Source organism: Marmota flaviventris, chromosome 13 (assembly GCF_047511675.1).
Source record: "Marmota flaviventris isolate mMarFla1 chromosome 13, mMarFla1.hap1, whole genome shotgun sequence".
Taxonomy (NCBI): domain Eukaryota; kingdom Metazoa; phylum Chordata; class Mammalia; order Rodentia; family Sciuridae; genus Marmota; species Marmota flaviventris.
The window spans coordinates 62,856,173-62,872,485 of NC_092510.1; the positions used below are offsets into that span (position 1 = coordinate 62,856,173).

Sequence of the window (16,313 nt, forward strand, 5' to 3'; positions counted from 1 at the left end):
CCATGTTTTGAATAATGAGATTTTACTACTGGCAGGTTTTGGTGAGATTAGAACAAAAAGAGAAAAAATGATACCTGTTTAATATTAATGTTTAATTTTTTTGAGATTTCCTTTCCCTATGTCAACACGGTTATTTTATTTCTTTAATTTCAAAGGTGTTTTTAGATAATTTATGCAGACTAAGTTGAAGTCCTGGCAGCTGTTACTCAGAGTAATAAATCATTCTAAGAATCTCCTACATGTAATTATAATATCATATTGTGCAAATGTCATCATTCATGCAGTTTGGTTGTTCTAGGCACATGTAGGGATCCAGGTGTGGAGATGGAGGTCCATCTGGCCAATTATCTTTGCTATTACCAGAGATGGTTTGTTTATTCCTCTATCTGTATTTGCACAAGAAATATCTTCAGCCAGCCATCAGGCTATGATAGTTTCATAGTTCTTCCAAAGTGAGGAGGAAGAAAACACAGTACTGCTTTTGGGGGGTCTTTTTCTAACACACTGTTTCTATCAATAACATAATCATATGGAACAAAATGAAAAAAAACCTCAAACTCTTCTTCTTTGTAGTCTCTTTTCCAAAGCTCCTGAAAATGTTATACTCAGGATAGTTATCTGTCTCTACAGAGAAGAAATATTAAATCTGAGTTTAAGCCAATCAAAACAATCAAAATATATTTCCATATATTTAGAATATGTACTAACAATTATCCCAACTAAATTTAAATTATTTACATATTTCAAAATGTGTTTTGGGAGCTAATTCTCTATTAAGAGTACACATGCAAGTGTAATAACAATGCTCATGAATATTAAGGTTTTGTTAGTTTTCTATTTCATATAGAATTATAAGCTGCTTGTCCTTCAATCATAAAGAGTATATTTTAAATAACTGTGCTTTATAGAAAAATTCTCTATAACAGTAAGCATATAAATATGTACAGTGAGATGTATTTGTTATATATTTATTATTAAATATCATATATAAATACACATACACATATACATGTTCATACACATACACACACATACTGGTAACTGAAGAAATTAATATTATACTACTGATTCTAACGTCTGCCACTCAAATAGTTTAAAAATTTAAAAAACTTGAAAGCCTGTCACTAATTTGTTCTACCATACATTGGTAAAGCATTACAAAAGAAAAGAAAAGAAAAATAACACAAAGTCAGCCCTGGAGCACCTATTGGATATGAATGGAGACATCATCTAAAATTTCTGATGGTCTTATTAATACTTCCCTCAACATGAATATTATCATTTAGCATTCTTACAAGAACTTATCAAGTCATTCATTTGATCATTCTCATAACAAACTAAAAAGTGTCTAATGACACTGATCAAGGTGTTACCGAGTTTTTATCTATTATTTGAAAACAAAGTAGCAGAAGTCAGGGCAAAGAACATGTGTATTATATTTCTTATAAATTTGGAAAAAAATTAATATCACTAATAAATACTGCAAATATTTCTGTAAGATACCCAGTCCTTATTCTGGACTATTCAAGGGGGTAATTTTGAACCAAAAGACAAAGTTGCAGAAAACTTAAGACTCTTTAAAAATAAGATAACTCTTCAAATATTGGCATTTTTAAATGAAGAAATATACATAGATCTCTAAAAGCACCATATGGGTTTTTAAAGTATCTCTTAGGACTATAAATATGCAGGTCCATGGAAAAGGTATCAGCCATTCAAACTTTCATCTGTAGAAAAAACAATTGGAGTTTTTTAAATAACTTGAAAAATGTTCAGCCTCTCCAATAAAGCATGTACATGTTTTTACATACATAAATACACAATTTTCACTATATTCTAAACATTGAATGTTTTCTTCAAATTGCTTATTTGGTATGGAGTGTTTTTTTGAAAAATAAACAATATAGTGTATGCTTTAAAGAGAAAACAGCAGAATATCAGCTAGCAAGTATCAAAACAACCTGAGAGACCTACCAGATATGAGGAATATCTGTAATTGTGTCCTTATATTACTTAGAAGATACATATCTTGTTTTTTTTTAAAGAAATAGTTAATTTATATCGTCTAGGACTAGAATTGTCCTGCTTTTATTTTATTGCAATGTATTTATAAATCTCCAAGTTTAATTAGCACACACATTTAGTAAAAGTGGAAACACATTCCATTACTCAGATTCACTTTGATAAAGATTTACAAATGCTCTATATCAAGATGCATCACAAAAAAACAATGGCATTGTTAATTTCAGAACTATTTATATTCAGACTGTAGAATCAATGTCTATACTTTTTGTTTGTTTGTTTTTGGTACTGGAAATTGAACCCTGGGCGCTTTAACACTAAGTAAAATTTCTAGCTCATTTTCCTTTGCTTAGGACATCATTAAAGTGCTGAGAGGCTGGTTTCAAATTTGCCATCCTCCTGTCTAAGCCTCCAAAGTTACTTGATGACTGGTGTGTGCCACTGTACCCATTGCATCTATACCCCCATTTTTTAAAATACAGCCTTTTAATATTCAAGGCACAATCTGATAGGAATTAGTAATTATCTTCCCAATTTATCCAAAGTATCATAGACACCTCCCTGATATTCTGAAACTAGGTTGATATATTTACTATTTAGAATACTAAAATGTCCATACCGTATTTATTTATATGGACAATCCATTAATTTCTGACAGATATATTGCTGTTTAACTTGCTTGTATAATTGAACACCTCCATTTTTTTTTTTTACTTAAACCACCACAAATTAAAGCCATCTGCAAACTAAGGGAACAGGCAAAAGATTCCAGGAAACTAAATAAGGCATCTAAGGTTTCTCTCTGCAATTTATTTGGGATTCATTGGCCAATTTCCAACAAACATTTCCAAATATTCTTTATAGCAGTAATAAAATTATCTTTTTAAAAAGTTCTTCAACCTGATTACTTCTAAAGGATAGACAATAATTCTTTTTCAATCACACTTTACATATTAATAAAAACAGAATCTATGATGGTCAAAATAATGCTTAATAAGTACAATGTTTCCATTGATGAGGTTCAGCACTTTGTCACAAACACAAGGCTGTATATTACTGAGTATATTACTCAGACTATTAGTCAACATTTGTTACTGCTAGATTTCTGTTAATGGGCATAAATAGTATCCAATCATTTAGTGTCAACCTATTTATGTAAACATATGTGTACAGTAATTCAGATAGGAAATTATGCAAAAGTAAGAGATGAACTGGAACAAAACTATCAGCAAATTCAATCTTATAAATTCAAACTCAAAGCTATATCTTCCTATGAGTATAGGAAAGAGGAGAGAAAAATCCTATCTCAAGAGATAATCACTGAGAATTTAAAATCCAAGAAATATAATTTTGCTCACATTTCAAGACTTTATTTTAATGTCAGAGCTAGTAAATAGGCATAAAATTACTATATCTTACAGTTCTATGTTTATCAAAGAAAATGCAAAACACAGTTGGTTTATAACATTGTTGAAAAAGTAAAAAATGCTCATACTCTAGAAGCTCTAAATGAACAACAGGGACACCTTTAAGCCTGGATTCCATATTTCCGTTAATACTTCAAAATTTAAAACAAAAACTTTAGAAACAGAGCACAATGTTCGAGTTAATGATTTATTATAAAGCATCATTGATATCCTCATCAATCTCCCTCACATAAAGTAAATATATCTTATTGGCACAGTTATTAAAAATACTTATTTGGGGTATCTGGATCTCTACTTGATAATATATAAAATGGTAATTTAAAATATTACCTATTTCACTTGAAAGATGAAGTGGAAAAAATGTATATAAAATACTTAATAAATAGACTCAATAAATTTTATTTTACCTTTTAGATGCAAAGACTAGTAATTTTTTTTTAAAAAATAATTTTTAGTTGTAGTTGAACACAATACCTTTATTTATTTGTTTATTTTTATGTGGTGCTGAGGAAGAAACTAAGGGCCTTGCACCAGGGCCTTGCACAAGCTAAGCTAGTGCTCTACCACTGAGCCAAAACCCCAGCCCAAAGACTAGTAATTCGTTTTTTGCATACATAATGACTAGAATCTTTATTTTCTGAGATAAAAACCATTTCTTTTATTTCTTTTATTTTTTATTTTTTATTATATGTGGTGCTGAGATCAAACCCAACACCCCGCGCATGCCAGGGGAGCGAGTTACCGCTTGAGCCACCTCCCCAGCCCTCATGTTTTCTTTTAACTGAGTACTTTCTTCACACTGTTTCCTCTTTTGGTAACAGTTAAGTCCCAGCTTCAAGAATATTACATCTGGCCAGGATGAGCCAGTGTGAACACAATCCCCAAAGGATTTCAGAACAAGAAAACACATTCTCTCCATTAACTTAGAAAGAGTCTGGGAATCAAACAATTAAAATCTCCACCTTCTAAGGAGTGGGGTTGTGGCTGAGTGGTAGAAGGCTTGCCTAGCATGTGTGATGCACTGGGTTTGATTCTCAGTACCTCATAAAAATAAATAAAAGTCCACTGACAACTACAAAATATTTTTTTTAAAAAACCACTCCACCTTCTAAACAGAAAACCTAGGGCTCAATGCAAACATAGAAGTCAAAGTGCATCAGGAATGAGGTTCAGCACTTTGTCACACACACAAGGGCAAGATGGTTTCTGAGAAATAATGCCCTGACCATCTGGCCTCTTTTCTTAGGAATGGACACACTCTAGTATTTTGAAAGGAAGATTTTTTTTGTTTCTATTTCATTTCCAAAAAAATGATAAAATGTACTAAAAGTGGATCAGAATAAATCAGCTCACTCATGAGAAACATTCCTGGATAGAGATTTTTGGCTGCCAAGAATATTTAGCACATTATGTCAAAGTGGCAAAATTCTGGGCAATTTTGAGAAAATTCAAAGGTGGTGGCTACATTTGATGACAGGTTCATGTAGAATACACACACCTATAACTGCCACTTTTTTTCAGTGTATATATCAAGGGGCCAAGATTCCTGATCATCAAAATAAGTTATTGTGTACATTACAGTGCACAGAACAAGAGAGGGAAAGACACTTTCTTGGAGGGCGGGCAACTGACAGGCTTCCTGCAAAAGGTCCATTCTGAAAATGGAAGGACTGGGGCTCTGGGCCCTGTGGCCTTCATTAGCTTGACTCCTCCTTCTTGGTTGCAGGGGCCTCATGGGAGCCATTCCTCTACACATTCCACTGGTTTGTCCTCCTCCACGTCCTTATGCTCTTGAGGATAGAAGTCCAGGTATTTCTGCATGCATCCTTGCATAGCCTAGAACTGGTCTTCACTTTCTGGTCCCTTGATATCCTCTGTGTTATAGTGGAAGCAAGATAAGGCCAACTTGAACTGGTCCCCACAGGGACTGCTAGGCAGTTTGGGTGAAGTCTTCCTTTGGCAGGATTAATCTGTGCTCTTCCTAATTAGTACTGGGGTCTTCAGTCATCAACTGCATTGCTGTGGGTTTCATGGTCTTCTTTGGTCACAAACATGACATGATCTTTCCCTTTCACTTCTTCTTTTCATGGTCAAGAATAAAAGCCTCCTTCACTGCTCCATGGTGAACTGTCTTATTGGTTCCACAGTTCTCCCTGTCAGCAGTGGACCAAGGCTACTGTCAGGTGCTTGGACCTCACAGGTGACTACAGAGTTTTTGACACTAATAGTTATTAAGTAAATCCCCACTGTACAAAAATTGATTGATAACAAGTTCTGTGATGCTAAGAAAAATTTCCATGAAAAAATCTAGTGTTAGGGCTGGAGTAGTGGCTCAGTGGTAGAGCGTTCTCCTAGCATGTGCGAGGCCTTGGGTTCGATCCTCAGCACCACATAAAAATCAGTAAATAAATAAAATAAAGGTATTGTGTCCATCTACAACTAAAAAAATAAAAACTATTTAAAAAAAATCTAATGTACCCATGTGCTTACATGTACATATACATGTTCTTGCTAAATTTTAACATTATATTTTCTTTCATTTAATTTTGCTTCATATCTTCTATCATATTCTTTAGTTTTTACATATTTTATACTTGTTTTAAGAAGAGAAGTTTGCTTGCTCATTTAGATGGGCCATTAATAAGCAAACTCAATTTTTTGCCAGGATTTCTTTAAAGATGACATAATTCATTCTAATCAATTTCTTAATTTCTATTTCAAATGATAATGATCCAATTTTCATTCTTTGCTGAGACTAGAATTTTGGCAGCACCTACTGGGTAAACAAGGAGACTATGATAGAATGCAAATCTATGAACAAAAAACATTTCAGTGTTTATGTTTATAAATTTATGTCCTGGTAAGTGAGAGTAGGTTTTTGCATTAAAAAGAGATACATTTTTATCTATATATTATTTCAAATGACTGCTTGCCAACATCATCAAAAAATATAAATTTTTTAAATCTACCAAACCAGTGTAAGAAAATTTTTTTTCTTAAAAGCCAAACATACTTTTCTAGTCTTGAAGGCAAGAAAATATAATTTTGCAAGTAAATAGATAATATCAAATTCAACATTTTAATTACATGACTGAATTTCTATATTTGTGCTGCATATTTAATCCAAGACTATCAATAGAAAATAATTTAAATTAATGTCATTGGAATTCCCAGGTCTTTACCAAACCAACAAATGTTAAAGGAATAAAAGCACAGAACATCCACCACAGCCTTGACTTTGTCCCAAAACGTAGAAATCCCCTCTCCTAAAATGGACATAAACACATTTTTGTACAATTGATTCTATAGGGGTTATTGGAGCATGAAAAGTAAGCGAGTCACTCTAACTTGAATTAAGGAAACTAAGCATTTTTATAGTACACTTCAATTAAAATTTGTTTGGCTAATAGAATTTTACTGAATTAAAATTCAACACTAGTAGTCTGCCTTTAAACTTTCAGACTGGCTCCAAACAATGAATAGAAAGCCGTAAGAGCAGCAATATGTTTCTAATGAAAGGAGACGCTCTATTTAATGAATATATTTACATCTATATTTTACAAAAATATGCTAAGAAATAAGCTCAGGTCAGCGTAGTCAAATTGATAATTTCTTTAAAGTTTTATTCAAGAGCCTAAGTTTTGGTATAAAGTGATCAACTTTATTCCTAAAAGTGTTATAAGGAAAACATATATACATTTTTGTGCTATGGAATCCATGGATAAGAGGTTTATCTGCTCCTGACTTTTAGAGAGAAGATGAAGCTGCCACTGTAATCATCAGTAATAGAAAATATTTATTTGTAGGGAAGAAGAGGGAAAATCAGAAATGCTGAAGTAGAAAAAGACAAAGAAGTGTCAATGTTATTTTCTCTTCTAATAAAAAAATCCATATCTGCAGAGTTAACACCTCATACTCTACAGAGGTGCATCATCCCAATGACTGGGCCATGTACCCAGTTCCATTTCTAATTTCCCAAGCACATCAATGACTTCAAAATTAATTCCTCAGCAGCAAAAGAGCAACAATAATAATAATGTTTAGTAAGGAATTAGATGTGATGATAAATATAAAGCATTTATCAAAGGGACTTGTATACAATGCTTTTCTCTTATTGTTGCCATGATTATTATGACCTTGAGGAAAAAAATAAGGAATAATTTCCCAAGTTTATATTCCCACAAATAGAAGAAATAATGCCCTTAAGCTTTCCACATTACTCTTTCCTTGGCACAAACTATTACATTCTTATTCATAAGTAGAAAAATATGAAGACATTTTCCTTTCACAAGTTTAAAGTTCCTAAAACATATTTAACAGTAATTTCAAAATAAAATTTTAAAAATCAGTGGCTCATCACTCGTACAGATGAAGGATAATTCTATACTTTTCTATCCTTTTTCTATTTTACTGTCTTTCTCCCATGTGACATTCATTGATGCTACTAATCATGAATATTGCACTGCTCTGACTATAATTCTCTCCCACAAGTTGCCAGGAATCCGAGTTTAGTGGAAATAAGTATGTGACCCAGATACTTATCATCATCTGTTAGAAGACTGAGGTGGTTTTTTTTTTTAATAGTTACCTTACATTAAACTAAGAAAAAATACACAAAGATGAAATTAAACTCTCTGTAAAATAATACTATTTTATTATTTGTGACAAAACAATACTTGTTGTGATAAATAATACTATTTTAATACAAATAATGACTATTTTATTACAATAATATACTATAAAAAAGAGACCAACAACCTGAGTATTTAATATGAAATCACGAACTTTTAAAACTTTGAGATAATGCAATATATAAGTTAGTGTCAAATAACACTGTAGTTGTATTTCATTTCTTAGGGGTAAAAGAAGAAAAAAAGGCAGTTTATTCCAGAGCAAATAGCTTACACTGCCATCTGAAGGAAACCAAGAGCATAAAACAACATATCTGCCAGGTTGAAAACAAAAACCTCTTCTGCACTCAGGAGCCATGGCAGGATGAAAGAAGCACAAGCAACTGTAATTACAAAGGAAGACCTGGAAGCTTCCTTACCAGGACATTCCAGAAGATATTACAGCAACAAAAGTCACAAAGCAAATTCTAAAACAGTTCTCAAAATTAAAGCTTTGCCCTTTTCTCATCAAAGGCTACTGTGGATTGCTTTTGTTAAATATGCACTGAAGGAAAATGATATGAAAGGAAGAAACTACAACAAAACACCTGTGTGTACTCCTCACATTGACAGGTTAATTGTAAAACCACAAACACATCCCTGAAGATGTAACTCAAAGCCCATGGAGAATTTGAAAGGGGTGAAAAAAAAAGCCCCATTAGACTTTCACAATATACTGAGCAGCTGAAAATGTATCTGGCTTTTATGTGCATCACTAAGAACTAAGGGATTGTATACTGGTGTAGTTTCAACAATATTGGGATTTTAGTTACCTTTAAATTCATATTATTGCCGTCAATCAACTGTTGGGTATAGGCAAGAAAAGAAGAAAAAAAACAAATGATTTTCATTTAAAGCTGGGTTTCTTACCTATTTGTAAGCATGAAATACTAAATAAATGTACTTGGGTATATGAGTATATCTTATTTATGCATATTGTTGAAGTATCAATAAATAAAACTAAGGTTCTAGTATAGTTTTCATGCCATTAAATTTCTTCCAATAACTTCCAAGACTGAAGAACATGAAAAAGTTATTTGTGTCTTTGAAAAGTAACACTTCATTACTAATGGAACATTTCATAAAATGCTATCAATTTCACATGATTTTACTACTACAATGTAGCAGGAAATTCACTTCACCACATTTTTCTTCTCATAAACTATTACCTGGGAATAAACTGAGCTTCTTTTGAAAGGCTAAACATTACTTAATGTACCTTACATCTAAATATTAAGCCTAATATTCCAATTATTGTCATTCTCTAGATATGCTTTGGAATGAAACAAACAATAATAAAAATGATAATGGAAACAAGTTATACAAACAAGGTAATATATTTAGGCATTTTTGTCTGTTAACACCTCATAATATCATAGAAGAACTAGAAACTGAATTCCATATTATCCCAACTTACATAAATTATTTTTAAAAATAAGGAATTCCACTCAAGAAATAATGTTTCAAATTCCACAAAAATGTCATTGTCCATATGAGATTCACCAGTATGCAAAGCTGAATGAGAAAGAGTATCTGTTTTAGTCAGATTTTTCATTATTGTCACTAAAAGACCTGATAAGAACATTCCAGAGGAGAAGTTTATTTGGTGCTCACAGTTTGAGAGGTCTCAGTCTATAGACAGCCGGCTCCATTTCTCTGGTCCAAGGCAGAGCATCATGGTGGAAGTTGATGGTAGAATTTAGCAGCTCAGAACATGGCCACTGGGAAGCAGAGAGAAACTATCCTTGGCTCAACTGGGACAAAATATAAATTCCAATGTCACATCCTCAATAACTCATCTCCTCCAGCCAAACCTATCAGCCTTCAGTTACCACCCAATTGATCTTTACCAGGGGACTGATACACTGATTAGGTTAAAACTCTCCAACCCAATTATTTCACCTCTAAACCTTCTTGCGTTGTCTCAAACATAAACTTTTGGGGGATATCTCACAACTCAACCATAATGAAAATCGGTGCAAGAAATGCTCTCAATTTGAGAGGGGCTGTGGATACAGACTTGTAAATAATTCAAAGAAGATGCAAAATGTTCAGTTAGAAAAGTACAACATATTGTGTATACTAAGAACTCTGTCCTGGCTATTCAATTTCTCCTGCATCACAATGAGGCTGATATAGAACCTCAAGAACATTCAATGATGAGCAGCAATCACTCTCCATATGTGTAACAAAATATGTAAACTCCCACTTTACATTTGTTTTATAATTAAAATATTTGGGAAGTTAGATTGTGGTATATGATACTCACTGAAATTGCCATTACACATAGAAGGAACAAGATATTTCAGAGGGGAAAATGGTTAAAAAATGATCAGACTAAAGAACTTTAACACTATATTCAAAGATCTATATAGATAAGTAACTACTCATTTAAACTTAATAGTAACTTGATACTCTTTTCAATGCTTACTCTTGAAATCAAAAAGAATAGTAGAATTTCCTATTCCCATGTAAACAATAATACCTGGATGGGGTTTATTAAACTTAATAATTGCATTCACTTTCCAAACTTCAATCCACATATGTAATCCATATAATCCATATATAGCTTTTGGGTCCAGGATGATGCTTGATTTTCTTTTGTTTTGTCTTTTATTTCATATAATTAGTAAAAATGAAAAGGGGCTTTTTTCTTCCTCATACACCATTGCTACATAATTTCTCCCTTAAAACAATATACTGTATTATCTAAGCTGCAAAAGACATAGGGATTAATAGAAAAGTATGTAGTAGGCTGTATCTACATATTTTGTTTCTTATGTTATTCACACGCAACTTTCTAAAATTCATTTAGAAGTAATTTCCTTTTTGACAAAGAAATTTTGCTTATAGGATAAGAGATTCTTTATTCATTCTGCAACATTAGTGTTGTGCATTCTATTGATAACTGAGAACCAAGAAATGGAAGAGGATTTAGGAGCTAGGCTTTCTAGCAGAATGGAGGAAGGATCTGAGTGGAATATAAAATAATGTCTATTTTCTCCAAAGCACATCCTCTTGAGACTCATCTCTACGGTGAAGGAAAGGAAAAAAGAACCTAAGAGTGGGTTATATGACAACTCCGAATGGTGTTACTCAACCACCACCCAATCTGCTTATTTAATCTTTATTTTAGTTACTCAGATTCTCTCTCTCTCTCTCTCTCTCTCTCTCTCTCTCTCTCTCCCACCCCCCGTGTGTCTGTGTATGTGTGTTTCTGAAAGAAAAAGAGAAATGGTCTAGATCCCTATTATCTGAAATCTGAGAGCCCCCATTCTGTCATTTCCTCCTTTTGAACCATTTTTGTTAGCTCTGTGCCTCAGTAAGGGTAAGAAAGAGAAGCCTTCACAGACCCACCCAGACTCACTCACTGCCTACCTCCTGATTTTCTCCCTGCTAGGTTTGTGTGACATCTAAAATCAAGCAGGCTTGCTTCAATCTGTGTTAAGTCCTCTCCCTGGAACCACCCTTACATGATCCAGAGCTTCCCTGCACTTTGTCCCACATTTCAAAGCTACTGATTCACACTGAGGGTGGAGTTACCTCAGTCACCTGCCAAAGACAAAACAAGACCATCAGCTCCCAGGATGAGCAGAATTAGAAAAGAAAAAAAAAAAAAAAACCAGTTTCGCACTAGTATATTTCAGCAAATTCTCTTTCCGATCTCCCCTACTACGAACCATTCACAGTTCTTCCATATTGATGCACTAATGGAGACTACCCTCCAGAGCTGGTGCTCTGGGCAGAAACTCACCCTTTCCTGTCTCTTCATGGCCAATCTTCGCATCATTAGACAGCAAGCTACAATGATGGGCTAATCAATTTTAATCAATAGAAGCTGCTGATTTAGAAGCTAACACACAAGCTTCAAAGACATTATCATACTCCTAAAAGCTTATGATGAAAAATTCAGTCACCTTCGCAAAGTGCTGTGATAAATTAAGACCAAATAACATCTTAAGAGCCCTCTGTGAATCACAAAACTCATACTTTACCTCAGAATTTCCACAGTCACCAAATATGCAGGAATTACTATTAGATTTTTAGGATGAAGACTCTCATTCAAAATATCCAGTGATTTGTATGCAATTCTTGAGAAACTCAATAGTAGAATTTGGTCTTAAAACTGGATGAACTGTTTTCAAGCTTCATAGTTTATCAGAATCACGTCAAGAGTTTACTTATATGGATTGCAGGGTCCTCCTGCATTTCTGTTTTATAGGTCTGGGTGAAGCTAAGGGATTTGCATTTCAAACAAATTTCCAGATAATACAGATACTGCTGGCCCAGAAATTTTGAGAACCACTGACCTAAATCTAATACCAGACCCAGTGGACTTCCCACTGCAGCAGTGAAGCACAGTTAGTTAAGAAAGTTGTTTTTTAAGGCCTCAACTCTCAACTTTGAGTACAGACTCCAGCAACTCCATGTGGCAAGTTATTTAATATTTCCTTGTTCCTTCATTTATGGGTCAATAAAGTGCAGGAAAATAAAATCTTGTGCACAGTATTTGTGAAAATTAATTTAGATAGTATATTTTGAAAGGTTTAGAATTAATGTGACCATAAAATACTATCTGTTTTCCTTATACTATTATTTTAAAGTATTAGAGAATTGCTTTATCCTGCTGAAGTACCAGTATATTGTTAACATTCCAATGGAGACAAACATTTGATTACAAATCAGAGACAAGGTGAATAGAGAAGCAATTATTCACATACATATTTGACAATTTAAATATCAATGTCATGCATGATAAGGAATACATGTATATTTAATTTTTCTTTTAAAGAGTAAAAGATAATTCATCAAACAGATAAGTCCATCTTGTTAGATTATAGTATATTCAAGGGAAAATTGCACTTATTAACTTCCACTCTATTTTAACTAGGTAAAAGCAACTTTATATATACCACTAGTGTCCTGTAGTGTCAAGAATTTTAGCAGAGTAATAAATGTACTAAGATTCTTTAAACAGTGATTCTCAAATGTTAGGGTTCATCAAAACACTTGGAAGGCTTGACAGATCACCAGGAACCACTCCAGAGTTTCCAACTATGGAGGTATGAGGAGCAGCCTGAGAATTTTCAATCTTCCAAATTATGCTAATACTGTAGATCTAGGAATGATACTTTGAAATCATACCTTATGGTACTCCCCTTTTCCTCAATCAGCATCAATGCACTTACCCAAATCCCATCATAAAAACAGGGACTATGCAAGGAAAAGGGTCTTGACATAACAAAACAACAGATCTTAACAAAACTACTAGCTTTATTTTCTTGAATCTATATAATTCAAATGGTCTTAACTCATAAGACAAGAGTCATCACCATCTATTTCCTAATGCAAAAAGAATATCACAACTTTTCTGACAAGTTCTTTTAATAGTGTAAAGAGACCACTCACTAATCCATATATTATGAGGAATAAAAAGAAATAAATTTATATGGAAGAACTTTGATATAAGATAGAAATGAAACCATCACAAGAGAGAGTTACCAAGGAAGTGATATCATGAATTTATTTCTGAGTATAGTCTGCTTGCAGTTAGTACTATAAAATAAAAATTGGAAAACTTCTATAATGGATTATAAATTTAAGAGAAGGGACAGTGTTTTATCTCACTTTACAATGTCAAGCATGTAGAAATATACCAATATGTTTCCTGAATCAGCAATCATAAAAGGCACAACAAATGAATAAGAATAAATTAATATGGCAATATATACACAATGGACCTATATTTAGCCCAAATGATGAATGCAGTTATGTCATTTGCAGGAAACTGGATGAAAATTAAAAACATTATATTAAGCAAAATAAGCCAAACTCAGAAAGTCAAGGGTCATACGACCAATTATATTGTGTGCATGTGCAAATATGTAACAAAAAATCCATCCTATCATGTACAACTATAACACACCAGTAAAATGGGAAAAAATCAAAGTAAACAAAGAATAAATTAATGAATAAATGGATATGAAAGGCAATACTGAACAGTTATGCCTCAGTCACCAAATATTTCTCCAGCAAGGAATGGTATATAAAATAATGTATAACATGAAATAAATTGCATAAGAAATAATATATTCTTTCTGATCAGATGAAGATTCATTAGTAAATAACTGATATAAATTCATAATGGAATTATGTTCAATTTTAGTATCAAACTAAATCAAAATATTCAATGTCTAAAAGTAAATATGGTAGAACCAATCCACTGAACATAAGCAACAAGTATTCTTCTATTACAAAGTTTCATTTCCTTCTTCACTGGTCAAATAAATCTGAGAATCTCACAGAATCTGCTAATAAAATGCAAGAAAAGGAAAACACAAACACAAAAACCACATCTTAAAACAAATAAAACTATTCATCATACCAAATAACATCTTAATAAAAATAAATAAATGTGTGGCTTAGACCAAATTTAAACATGATTTTCAAAATCAATCAATATAGGTATCAGAAATGCCTGATGCTTTATTTACAATGTTTTTAAAATACAGCTTACTGAAAACTTCTAATTATCCAGTTTATACACTTTCCCACCAAACTTTCAACATTAACTCTTCCCTAATAAAATACTACTTTATAGGTTCTAATCTCAAATAATTTTACTCTTCTCTCTGTATATGTAGTTGTGACAGTAGAGAATTAATAAATTTAAAAAAATAGAGCTTAGATTCTAATATGACATAGAATGATTCTCATTATTTCTACTATCTCCTAGGAAAGATCCTTCCTAGGTATCAGAAAAGCTTTAAGGAAACCACGGCATCAGAAGATAATTTACACATCATTCCTGTATCCAGCAATACAAACTGTGGCTTACAAATAGTGCTAAATCTTAAGATTATGAAAGTTGTAATACAGAAGAGATTCAGGTACATGCATAGACACTGAACCAGGATAAGGGCAACACCTTCATCTTCTGAGTGATAGGACCTCCCAGAAATCCTGTACTTTAGAACCATGAAAAGAATAGTTTCTTCCTTTATTGCAAGATGACAAATCAATATTCATAAGGTAAATTTCACAGGTACATGCAATAGTATCTCCTCCCCTACCTGACCTCCTAGAACTTTGTTAATTCACAAGCAAGGGTTGGGGGTTGGAGACCATGTCCCCTCCCCGTACCTTGGTAGGCCTTTATGATGGCTGTGACCTGAAGAGTATTGATTAAATGATGCTATATGACTTCCAAGTCTAGGTTCACACAATGTCATGTTGTGTGCTTGTATGAATACGTAACAATGAACCTCATTAACATTTACAATTAAAATGCACAAATAAAAATTAAATTTTAAATGCATGAAGCTATGCATAATTTTACTAGGATACTACTAAACCAAATCATCATATTCTGAAGAAAGTTTAGCAGCCAATGAAGGGATCTACAAGGAATGATATTAAGAACAACATCTTACAAGCTCAACTGAACTTCTAGCCAACAGTGAGCCCCACTTTGCTATTTATATGTCTGAGTTATCTTGAAATTGGATTATACACTGCCTACCCAAGCCATCTTAGGTAAAGCACACTATCTCTACAAAGACATTTCCTAATGGATGATGCATAAGCAACACAAATAATTGTTCTTTTAAACCAATAAGTGGGGATTATTTCTTATGCAGCAGTAAATAGATGATACAAATCACAAGTCAATGTTCTGCTCTACAACCATGAAGTAATGGGAACATATCATTATAAATATCAGTTGGTGTTAGTTTTGAAATAGAAATTTCTTTAGCATAGTTTTGCAACTCAAAATTATATCATATTTTATTAACTAAGAAACAATGTTCAGAATATATTAGTTATAGAGATAATAAAAATTTAGTGACAGTTGGAAATAACAATAAATATATAATCAAGCAGTTCACATTGCACATAATACATTTATACAGAAATTCTAAAATTAACAAAATTAAATAACCTTCCTCAGTGAGCCTGTGTGTCACACATGAATATACACACATATATCTGCAAAACAAGTGCAGGATCTGAACGAAATAAAATAATTCCATAATTGTCTTACTTCAGACATTAATGAGTTAATAACTCACTTATTTGCTGGTTAAATGACTAGGTAGTAGTTATAATAAGGGTATCGTTAGTCAACACTATCTATTTCAGACCTAATTTAATAGTAAAATTGAAATGAATATTAATTTATCCTTTTAGTTTT

General features: G+C 32.7%; 1 pseudogene; it reads right to left on the reverse strand.

The window, feature by feature from the left end:
- Positions 1 to 5,146: 5,146 nt before the first annotated feature.
- LOC114089139 (mitochondrial intermembrane space import and assembly protein 40 pseudogene) overlaps positions 5,147 to 16,313 on the reverse strand; it is a 33,419-nt pseudogene continuing 22,252 nt past the window's right edge.